General features: G+C 36.7%; 2 non-coding genes across 2 annotated transcripts; both read right to left on the bottom strand.

The window, feature by feature from the left end:
• Positions 1–8,537: 8,537 nt before the first annotated feature.
• On the bottom strand, positions 8,538–8,610 carry trnaa-agc (transfer RNA alanine (anticodon AGC)). The gene has a single exon. It is a non-coding gene; the product is annotated as a tRNA-Ala (tRNA).
• Positions 8,611–10,300: 1,690 nt separating this feature from the next.
• Positions 10,301–10,373, bottom strand: trnaa-agc (transfer RNA alanine (anticodon AGC)). The gene has a single exon. It is a non-coding gene; the product is annotated as a tRNA-Ala (tRNA).
• Between the last annotated feature and the right edge of the window lie 2,371 nt (positions 10,374–12,744).

Below are 12,744 nucleotides of genomic sequence, written 5' to 3'. Positions count from 1 at the left end.
TGTTGCACTGGTTCATGTTACGATTTCCATAAAATTGCGATTAATTGCGCAGCCCTAGTCCCATTGTCGTCCTCTAGTTCACAGTTTAGTCAGCTTTGTAGAGCTGGTGCCAACTAAATCAGCCCAGCATAGTTGAATGGGCCTTTTATGAATTCACACAAAAAAATTGTCCAAGTCTATGCTGCATGGGTTAGTTACAAATATGTTTAATATTGCATGCATTTTGTTTTATTGCATTTTTATTATTTTTTACAGACAAACAAGGCGATATAGCCTTGCAGCTGCTGACGGTTCTACTCCCAGATGCACCTTACAGACCGGGGACAAGAGTTGTCCGTCCAAGCAGGGCCTTCATCAATGTCCAGCCTGTGAGTTCAGACCGTCACTTTTAAAAACCTTCACATCCAAAGCAGCATTTACTGTTTTCATATCCAGTAATGTGATTATTGAATATCAGCTCATATAATGGGGTTCTATATCAGATTAATCAAGTGTCCTTGCGTTCTGTTTCATTTTGATATGTCTTTTATTCTTGAAATCTAGGACTAGGCAAAGGCTAGGCTCCCTAGGCTTGTTAAGAATATTATATTTGTATTTATTCTTTTTTTTTTTTCTTTCTTTCAGATTGCTACCAACATGGCAGAGTACCTGATGAGATCCAGCACAGAGCCCCCATACATTCTAATGCTGGGGGAAGGACATCAGTGTTCACAAGCTTTTTTCATTGTGAATGGGGGGGGGGCCTTGGAGCAGCCGTCTCTTTGGCTGCTGTGGACGTCTGTCTCATGGCGTTCTTGGTCTTCTATGTCGGTTATCCAAAACTTTGTGCTAAAGTTTGGGAGTTCATCCAGACAACCGTGTTTCAGAGACCAGGACATGAATCTAACGCTGTCAAATTAATGCGAGCTCAGTTAGCTACTATGCAGTTTTTTAATTTCTATGTAGGCTATGTCACACGGTTGAGTTAAAGGGCCCATATTCTGCACTGAAGACAGAGGACATTCAGGAACCAGATCTCACTCAGACACCATGGATGGTTTTTATTGTGTGTGTGTGTGTGTGTGTGTGTGTGTGTGTGTGTGTGTGTGTGTACCAGAGACACAAATAACCCCCAAATCCCAGAAAAAAGAGATTGTTTTTTGGGCGCTTTAACATTTAACAGTTGGTTTGAAAGTTCAATGCATGAAGTTTAAGAAATTGTGACTTTTTGTCCGTTTAGTGATGTAATAAGTGACGCATCACATGTTTTAAATCAAGAATGTAAAATTACTTTTGTATTCTTTTATACTATTTGTAATGTTAACTGAAATTAATTGTAATGTTTATTTTGTCTAAAGTAAATATATTTGGCTTGAAGCAATAAAACAAAATGCTGGGATGTTTTTGATTATTTCATAATATCATCAATACATTTCTTAACGTGAAAATCAAGTGAAAAAAAAAATACAGATAACCCAGAAAATGGGTTGTATTTTTCTAACCCATTTTTGGTCGTTTTAATCCAACAACATGGTTATTTTAACCAGTTGTTGGGTATAAAATATAACCCAGCATGCCAAGCCATAACCCAACCCTGCTGGGTCAAAACAACCCAGCGATGGATCGGTCCATATTTGACCCAGCACTGGGTTACCAATATGACCCAAGTTGGGTTATTTTTAACCCAGCAGTTTTAAGAGTGTGTTGACTTATTTGTGCATTTGCCTGTTACTATCCTTTCTCTTGTGCCTCAGCTGCCATTGGAACCTGACTCCTGCTTCACTCCTGCCATCCACTGGACCCCCCACCACTAGCCGGCTTACTGTCCTCCTCTGACGGACTCGCGCCTTCCTGGAAACCACCAGACCTGTTCACCCGGGAAACCTGAACGTGCTTTTCCCCCTCAAAAATCTAGACTTGATACTTGAGTACTTTAAATAAACCTGTTAATTCACACTCCTGTCTCTGTGTTCTGTCTACATTTGGGTCCTGTTCCTAATAGTTACCACTTCAGAAGTACAGTAAGTACATCATTTATATGTTGTATGTATATTTTATTGTATTTAAACTGTTAGACTTTGATCTTGACATTGCATGTCCTTGTATGGTTTAGTTTTACTCTAAAAATCTGCATTTGATTTTATCATTAGATTGAATACGTTTTTTTTCCTTTGCAATTTGTGATCATACTTGTTATGAATTTACAATAACCCTACACAAATTGAACAGCACCTAGTGCATTTCCAATTACACTTGACTTAATTACAAATTCATGTCTTCTTGTATGACTACAATACTGTATGTCCCTATAGTCACTTCAGAAAAACAACAAAAGTATTTCTAAAAAGACCTTTTATTGCACATTAAATAGTGCAGTTCACCTTTTACAATCCAATGTAAGTTCCACACATAAAACACTGCTGTGGGTTAAGGTAAAGGCAAACTTGCCATCTTGGCTCTCAGCAATCCTATTTCTGAAAGAAAGAATCACAATTTCCGTTTAAGCCCCTTATGTTAAATATCTATGCACACTAGCATGCAACTGTACTTTATTAATTAGCTAGGAGAATACACATGAATCAACAACAGTCCATTGTTCTTTATTGTAACTGTAACTTAGTTAAATTAGCTTATTTCCGCTAACATTAGCTCTTAACAGCATGTCAAGGTTAAATACACCAACTTTAGACTGATAGGGCAAACAGTAGCACGACATTATTGGTGCATTATGGTTTTTACAGTTAGCTAAACGTTATAAGAAACTTAGTTATACATGTGTTAATAGTTAGCGTTAAATAGTGATAAGCATTACCAATCACCATTTCGCATTTTGCTGACACTACGTTTAAATTTAGAACAGTAAACTTTGATTTGCAGAAAATGAAGGTTAGCATGTTTTACCATAGCTAGCTAAGTGGCAAGCTAACGTTACAGACAATTTACATGGTAACTTCAGATACATTTACTTTACAATGTGACTCCTCTTATTTGTACTAACTATGGGATAAAGATATACTTAAAACCTAGCAAAGCTACATCTTACCTTGAATTATGTAGGCTAGCTTTCAGCAGCAGTTGCATCCACATTGCCAGTGAAAGTGGTTAGCTGAAGTAACGGTAGAGCAGCGTTGCTAACTCTCAGCTAACGTCAGTCAGATCCCGCCCATAGACTCTATATCCCGCCCACCGGTCTGTGGCTCCTCTCTCACTCCGCCCTCTCGTCTAAAATCATCACATCCACAACCAGGATGGCTGCACCCATAAACGCAAACTTGACAACTCATATCAGATCTCTACAGACTGATGGGTGACGTCACACACGCTCTGTCCATTAATATTATTATTATAGTCTATGGTTAGTCATGACGGTTACAGAAACATTCAAAATTAGACATTCACATAAAATTAAATATCAGTGTAATACTGCAGCTTGACTCTTTGTCAAATAGAGAGGAAACATGAAACAACACATCAGGATTCTCTTATTGGCGGAGCGTAAGTCATTGGCCCTGAAAGCTGTAACGTATATCACAAGCTAAAAGACTAGCAAACAGCTGCTGGAGCTCGGTTACTTCTGCTGGTTTATAGTTAGTTCACTGTCTCAGGGAAATAGAGAAAGGGATGCATTTCTGCACTAATTGTATGTTTTTTTAACGTTAACGGAATTAATTACCATAGAGAAGTAACGTTAGTAAACCTGTTATTGTTGTTTTGTTGTCTAATCAGCTGCCATCTACTGAAAGCAGCATGACAAGATAAACAACGGTAATGTTACTTAAGTATTCTAAAACATTTAGCTAAGTTAGAGCGTATAGACATGCTAGCGGACTGTTAACCGGATAGTAGCTAGCTGTCATGAAGTAGCTAACGTTAGTAGGCTACTATAGGTTAAGGAGCGTTGCCAACACGTGCACACAAAATACATGAAAACGTGACTAATCTGCAAAATCTGCAATCTGCGAAAAACGGTGCAAAATTCCTCATAGACTTTAATGGGAAATCTTAGGGAAATCAACATCGCTCAAAACAACACCTCCATGCTGCATCGCCATACTTTAACGTAGAAACATAGTTACAAATTGAAACTGAAGACAGGACTTTGGTGTTTATTGGGCTGAATGGGCATTCAGATATCAAGCACGGTTTCTCCCAAATCACACTTTTCCAACCATCACTACTTTGGTGTTGGTAGAAATCAACGCACACTTTACCAATTTCCACGTGGACATATGTTGGCTTTATAGACGCTAAAAGTACTGTTTTTTAAATGGAGGCTTGTTGGTTTAGTGCTAGGTTCGTCATAGCTGTTTCTGGGAAATAGAAAGGTCTTAAATAGGTTGTTACAAGGTCTTTCTCTGAAGGGATAAGACACTTAACACTTCACCTTTAAAACAAATTAAAATTTTTGCAAAACTGGGGTGTTTTATTTATATATATTTTGCTCAGGCAGGCATCGCTAAACCCACCAGACTCCATTCCACTCTCATTTTAGCATTGTATTACACACTTCATTCAAACTGGACAGAAACCAAATAAAACTATGAAAAGCTTTTTTTGGTCTTCTCTACACTTTTCTAACCATCACAACTCTAGTGTTAGTGGAAATAAACACATGCGTTACTCATTTACATATGAACATATGTTTACTCTATACACGCCAAAAGTACTGTTTTTTTTAAATGGAGTCTGGTGGATGTTTTTATTATTTATCAGTCATTTAAACCAGAAATGCAGTCGATACACATGCTTGCTCTGCAGATAGTTTATGAATCAACATGTATGCATTTGGCTTGCCGTCTGCCTACAGCGTAGCTCTTCTGCAGCCCGTCATGGCGTTCATAATTTGTGCGATTAGAGTGGGACGTCACTTCCAAAGGGTCTATACATATAGTGCAGTTTGATATATTTATGCTGTATATTTTTAAATTAGTGAGATATTTAAAGAAAAAAAAAGTTACCAAAAATAATCTGTTATATTAAAATGATTTTATCTTAACAAAACGTTTCAAAAAAAGAAACCACTCAAACTTGGTTATTCAGTTAGTGTTTAAATTTTAAGGTTAATGTTAAGGAAATTAATTTGTAACGTTACAGAAACGATCATCTTCTAGTCTGCCCTTTGCTAGATATTTGCTTGGCAACAGTCCCCACCAATCAGAGACGTTGCTTTAACACACACACACACACACACACACACAGACCATCAGCCATCAGACTTGTACATATTATTACTATTTTATTGAATTGTATTTTATTGTTATTTATAGCATCTTATTTATACAGCTTATTTATAGCATATTCTATTTGAAGATATACCTTCTTCATATTTTTAAATTGTAGATGGGAATTTGTGATTAGCCTCGGTTCCAGGAGCTGACTTGTTGTAGCCCAATGTAACTAACAGAGTGCCTATCCATTACATGTAACCAAACAACTTAACATTGACATTATATCACATCTGGTGACAGGACCCTCTAAACTGTGACAACCTCACTAGTCACTTCACTAAGTTGTACATTAGATATAACTTACCTGTCCAACGTTGGTGAGTGGGCCGAGCCTTGAACTGGTCTCATTTGGTCGGCTGACACCTGTATGGATGCACTTGCTCACAGGGGTCACCTGTAGAAGCAGAAGATAGAGACAAAAGGACAATAAAGAGAAAGTCCTAGAGAGGATATTTGAAATCTGAATTTTAAAAAAAAGACAGTAAGCACTGATAGAAAGACTTTGGAGCCATTTTGTCATCAAGGCCCTGTAAAAAGGAAAAAATACATAACATACTGCAGACCGTGGAGCATGAAAACTATACTCTGATGAATATAGCATTTAATGACTTCTTTGTTTTTGTTCTACCAGTCTGTAATGGTCAATGTCATCTCTGCTATGGTGTGCTGGGTATGTAGCATCAGAGCTGGTGGTGCTAACAAAAGCTATATAAATCATGTTCCACCTGCTGAAGCTAGATGAAAAATCTACTGGATTTTGGTGAAATGTGAAATGTTCTATGGTTAAAGCATTTGTCATGAGAACTATCAATTTCACAAAGTCAAATTTTGACCACCTTGCATCTCCATGGCCAGTCTGAGTCACCATAATCATAGGTAATCTCCTCTCCTGGATTTATGTCTCCAACTGCAAACAAGCAGAGATGGGGCTTCCCTTGCATAGCAATGTACTTCATCTTGGCATTAGGGTTTATATGGTCGTCATTTACAAGTTTGCCAAACGATCCATCCTTTTTTGCTGCATCAACACTACAATCACACAAGTTACATTTTCTAAACAATCAGTTTTTATACTAAATATACTAAATTAACCTGAAGGGAGAAAAAGAGTCCTATAATTCTGATTAGATTAACCAGTGACATATACTTACCACCACAGTTTTCCGTCAAAACTGAACTTGAACATGAACACTTTGAGGAGGTCATGGTATATTCTCTGTCTCCTCTCACATTCTTGCTTAGTTATCAGCTCACCTCTGTATTCCAACAGACATCTCCCTTTTCAAATGGAACAGAGGTGAAGAGGCCACGACCTAATTCATCAAAGACAAAACAACAAATAAGTGGCAAAAAGTGATATGTATTAAAGTTGAATCATAATTAGACAGTCGGAAGATTTAACATACCTTTTACAGCACTGATGTACTTGATTTCAAGTCCTACTTTGTCACTTTTAGCAGCAACATAAAATCTTGCCTCATCCTTTGGATTAATGCGTCTACGCGGCTGCATGTTTACCGTTTTCCGCTGTCACAGCCTAAATTACCAAATGTGATTGTCGTTATTACAACGGTCACTGGGACAAGCATGATCAGAAAAAAGAAGTCTGGGTAAATTAGTAATGTACAATTCACATCTGGATAGAAGCCAAATGATGTGCTCATAACTGCCCCATGCATATTTTGATTCTTTTAAGAATACCTTAAAAAGTGTAACAACATCTACAACAAGTACCAGGCTGGTGGGAGTCTTAACTACATAACAGTAGGATGACAGTTGCTTTAATATCCAGCTGTGCTGGACCACATTCAGACTAAACTGATGGAAAGTCAATGACCACATCAGATAGTTTCTCTAATCAAAAACCAAATGGAGTGAATCTCTAGTAGGCTTCATAGACCATGCTGCTTAGTGTTATCATCCAAAAATAACAGACAGGTAGCAAGAAAAAAGGTTTTAACTAACAGCAGCTGTGTTTAGCTTCCAGGATAAAATCTTAACTTGATAAATATTCTGTCTGTATCTCTTCTCTTTATAATCATACTCTACATATTCTCTTTCTTCATGTAACAGTAATGGGATTCACATTGTATTTGGGTTTTAAAGTCCTTTTTAAATTTGGTTTCTTTGGTCAATATGAATTACAGATTATTATGACATGAAATTTTATCACTGTGATGCTGTTTTAGAATTATTCAAATAATTAAATTGCAACTGACCGGTCAGAGAATGGTCAAAAGTATGTAAAACTACAAGAAAAAAGGCAGTCCCATCCACTACAACCTTACTAGATTCAATATAGTCATATTTTTCTCAACAAAAGTATTTAATTCTCTAAAACAAACCCAATGTCTGAGGTAAAAGTTAAGGCTTCCAGGTCCAGACTAAAGCTACAGGTGGACACAGACAGGCAGTAACATCCACTTGTTAATCAACTTAGTAGGACACCAGGAAAACCAAAGAGGACATTATCATAAATTATAATGTGTCTGACAACATCATGGAAAGGTCGACCTTTCTGTTAAAGATTAAAAAACATAACATCCACGAAATTGCGTTCGTTAAACCCAACAGACTCCATGTAAATAACCCACTACTTTTATGCGTGTATAAGCGTCTGTGTGCTGTTTTATTGTGAAGTCGGCTTCCTGTCTTGTCTTATCTAGTCTAGCTTTAGATTGCCCTCCTAATGTGATTCACCTGAATCTCTACCTCTTTTAGCTTCTTGTTGGATCATTGTTGTATTTTCAGTCTGCCTGTGCCACATGTCTGCGTTGAGCGTGATATCTCCTGTTTTTTTGCACTGTTTGTGGATTTCAGACTCTCATGTAAATAATCACATAGCTTATAGCAGTCCACCAGACTCTAGCGGGTCTAGAGCAGCATATCTCCACCAGACTCCATGTAAATATATCTCTACTTCCATGTAAATAATCTCTACTTATAGCGTGTCTAGAGCAGCATATGTCCACCAGACTCCATGTAAATAATCAGTAATTTTTTTTCTGGCTCTGGCTGTCTTTGTGACTACCGGCTCCGTTTGGTCAGTGTTTTTTTTTCTTTTATTCCAATTTTGGGTCTGTCAGTTACAGTGAACACCAGGACAGATCCAGCCGGGGACAGGTCAGCAAACACGGGGACCCCTGGTCACCTTAAACTAGCCGCTTTCTAGTTGTCCTCTCCTATACTGTCCGCAGGATCCTAGTCACGTAGACGCTAAACGAGGCTTAAAAGTATTTCGAAATATTCCTAAAAAGTTGTAGTGTAGTATGTCGTAACAAGTCCAGATTTATAGTTCTTGTTGTAAAACAAGAAGAATCTAAAGTCCTCTGGAGAATGCGGGCATTGATCCCGCTACCTCTCGCATGCTAAGCAAGCGCTCTACCATTTGAGCTAATTCCCCCTTTTCAAAAAAAGTCATAGTATGTTGAAAAAAATCCTAAGTCATAGTATAGTATGACAAAAATTCATAAAATGTCATAAAAATTCATTTTAGAGTATGTCAAAAAATTTATAAAAGTCATGGTATAGTAAGTCAAAAATTCATAAAACGTCATAAAAGTCATAGTATAATATGTCAAAAAATGTCATAAAAAGTCATAGTATAATATGTTGAAAATTCATGAAAGTCATAAAAAACATATAATAGTATGTCAAAAAATTCATAAAAAGTCATAGTATAGTATGACAAAAAAATCATGAAAGTCAGAGTTTAGTAAGACAAAAAATTCATAAGTCATAAGAAGTAATAGTATAGTATGTCAAATTGAAAAAAAAGTCATAGTATAATGTGTCAAAATTTCATAAAAGTCATAGTATAGTATGACAAAATATTCATAAAAAGTCGTAGTATAGTATGTCGTAACAAGTCCAGATATATAGTTGTTGTGATAAAACAGACGGGCATTGATCCCGCTACCTCTCGCATGCTAAGCAAGCGCTCTACCATTTGAGCTAATTCCCCCTTTTCAAAAAGAGTCATATTATGTTGAAAAAATTCATGGTAGAGTATGTCAAAAAGTCATGAAAAGTCATAGTATAGTATGTCAAAAATTCATAAAAAGTTATAGTATAGTATGACAAAAAATTTCCTAAAAAGTCATAGGATAGTATGTTGAAAAATTCATAAAAAGTCATACTATAGTATGTCAAAATATTTATAAAAAGTCTATAGTATGACAAAAAAATCATGAAAGTCATAGTTTAGTATGACAAAAAATCATAAAAGTCATAGTATAACGTGTTGAAAATTCATAAAAGTCATAGTTTAGTATGTCAAAAAATTCATAAAAGTTATAGTATAGTATGACAAAATATTCATAAAATTTCATAAAAAGCTGTAGTATAACATGTCAAAAATTCATAAAAGTCATAGTTTAGTATGACAAAAATTCATAAAATGTTATAAAAAGTCAGAGTTTAGTATAACAAAAAATCATAAAAAGTCATAGTATAGTATGTCGAAATATTTATAAAAAGTCATAGTTTAGTATGACGAAAAAATCATGAAAGTCATAGTATAGTGTCTCAAAAAAGTCATAGTGTAACATGACAAATATTTGAAAAAAGTCATAGTATAATATGACAAATATTCAAAAAAGTCTTAGTATAACATGTCAAAAATTCATATAAGTCCTAGTATAGTATGACAAAATATTCATAAAATGTCTTAAAAAGTCAGAGTATAGTATGTCAAAAATTCATAAAAAGTCGTAGTATAACATGTCAAAAATTCATAAAAGTCATGTTTAGTATGACAAAAATTCATAAAATGTTATAAAAAGTCAGAGTTTAGTATAACAAAAAAGTCATAAAAAGTCATAGTATAGTATGTCGAAATATTTACAAAAAGTCATAGTTCAGTATGACGAAAAAATCATGAAAGTCATAGTATAGTGTCTCAAAAAAGTCATAAAAGTCATAGGATAGTATGTCGACAAAAACATAAAAAGTCATAGGATAGTATGTCGACAAAAACATAAAAAGTCATAGTATAGTATGTTGAAATATTCCTAAAAAGTCGTAGTGTAGTATGTTGTAACAAGTCCAGATTTAAAGTTCTTGTTGTAAAACAAGAAGAAGCTTAAGTCCTCTGGAGAATGCGGGCATTGATCCCGCTACCTCTCGCATGCTAAGCAAGCGCTCTACCATTTGAGCTAATTCCCCATTTCAAAAAAAGTCATAGTATGTTGAAAAAATTCATAAGTCATATTATAGTATGACAAAAATTCATAAAACGTCATAAAAGTCATAGTATAATATGTTGAAAAATTTCATAAAAAGTCATAGTATAATATGTTGAAAATTCATGAAAGTCATAAAAAGTCATAGGGCGTTTCTCAATCTGTGTTCTTCTATGGACTTGTGTCCTTGTGTTCTTGTGAAACGTCATGTTTGGTGGCCAAAGTACTGACCCAATACACAAGTTAGCATTTCGCCAAGAACAGTTAAAATCCCCGGATGTGATCTCGACACGCCCATTTTACCGAGGATACATCGGATGGTAACTTGTGTGAACTTGGCCGGGCAGGTATCCCAGCATTCAATTCGGGTGTAAAGCGCTTATGGTTTCCGGTACACATATTTTCACAATTTACGTCTATTATTAAATCAATAAATTCATTTTTAAGATGTTTTAAGGCGAGAAATCAGCGGTGTAGATTTTGAATATAGGCAGTTCAACAAAAATTGACGGTGAATTAAAAAAGCCTTCGGAGTTTGAAAGCTCCGCAAACCCCGGCGGGCGAGCTTGCTACGCCAGCCGCGAGCCGGTCAGTCAGTCAGCTCACAGACCCCTCTGGCCCCACGTCTAGACAGACCACTCTGGCCCCACATTTAGACAGACCACTGCAGCAAAGCCAGGTCCAAGATATTGTAAGATATTTTAAACAATTTTCTCCGCTGTCATATATGTCTGTCCTCTTCATCCTGGCTCTCCTCCCTCTCGGGCTCCTCTTCTGCTTCTCTGTAACATAAACAGACGGCAGTGACTAACTTTACCCAGTCCATCTATAATTTTAATACCTATTTTAACGTTTCTTTTCTGCTTTCAATTAAAATGTTACAAGGATTTTTTCCCCGCCGTTGTGTCGGTATTTATATAGTTATTGGCCCGTGATACTTAATAGCACTTTAAATGAAAACCTGGAAGACTGAACAACAAAACAACAAGGCGGTGTGAAGGGTGACCGTCCTTGCTTTATTATGAATACACACATCAAAGCTAACTATAAAGTGGCAAGCGCCCTCTTTGCTGGGGGTGTTGCGCAATAACAGGAAGAACGCTTTGTCTCAAAACTGTCAACAGCGTTTTGTGTGCTTCTGAACTTGCGAGTTCAGTCTTCCAGGTACAGCTAGCAAGTACGGTCTCCCCAAGAACACAAGTCCGTTCTTTGCTTACTTGGTATTGAGAAACGCCCCCACTGAGTTGTTCTCAGATCGTGGTACAAATTTCAGGGGAGGAGATAAAGAACTGCGAGAGGCCTTCGCTGTCCCCCAAAATAATGCAGAGCCTTACCAAAGTGTTGTGGGCGGGGCATTAATTTTGACTCAGTGGGGAGTGAAATGGAGCAGATGGACAGACACAGACCTGTATTGGAGCCAAAGTAGCACACTTATTAATTAATTAATCAATTTCAATAGGTATCAATGGTTTTCATTTGTGAGATGTATTTTATTTTCAATTCAATTCAATTTTATTTTTAGTATCAATACATAACAAGAGTTATCTCAAGACACTTTACAGATAGAGTAGGTCTAGACCACATTTCCAAGCAATAGTGCGACAGTGGCGAGGAAAAACTTCCTTTTAGGCAGAAACCTCGGACAGACCCAGGGTCTTGGTAGGCGGTGTCTGACGGGTTAGGGTTAGAGTAAAGAGTAGAAATAACAAAAATAGAAAAAATAGTAGTTTGTAGCAGTTCTTTGTGGTAGTTCATGGCATAGCAGGGCACTGTGCGGCATTACAAGGCACAGCGGGACGTAGCTGGGCACCGCAGAGTGTAGCAGATGAACATGGAGCGGGACCATGGCGACAGCTGCTACCATGATTTTGGAGCCTCCCTGATCCGAGGGAACATGCTGGGGAAAAAAGAACATAAGGACTCCGGGGAGTAACTCCCCAGAGCTAGGTTAGTAACAAGCATTTCTGGGACATGGATGCACATAAATGAAAAGATAGAAAGATAGAGGAGAGAGGAGCTCAAACTATTACAGCATAACTAAGAGAGACAGGGTAAAGAGAGGAGCCTGGTCGGGCTAGAACTCTCCCCAACCAGATCGGGCTGTTTTCAGGAGTTATTACGCTGCGAAAGCGAGCCAGAACCAGAGACTGCATTTATCAATAAGAAAGTCGATGTGTATATGCATTAATATAAAAAAGTTGTTATGTATATGAAGAAATCTATAACAAACCTTGATGCGTATATAAGCATTAATCTAAAAGAAAGTTCATGTGTATATGCATTTATTAAAAAGAAAGTTGATGCCATAATGAATTATGATGATGACATAATGAATGGTGATGATGACATAATGA

The sequence above is a fragment of the Etheostoma spectabile genome, unplaced genomic scaffold (genome assembly GCF_008692095.1).
Source record: "Etheostoma spectabile isolate EspeVRDwgs_2016 unplaced genomic scaffold, UIUC_Espe_1.0 scaffold00018594, whole genome shotgun sequence".
NCBI classification, from domain to species: Eukaryota; Metazoa; Chordata; class Actinopteri; order Perciformes; family Percidae; genus Etheostoma; species Etheostoma spectabile.
Note: the sequence above shows the minus strand (reverse complement) of the source record. Positions and strands in the feature narration are given on the sequence as shown.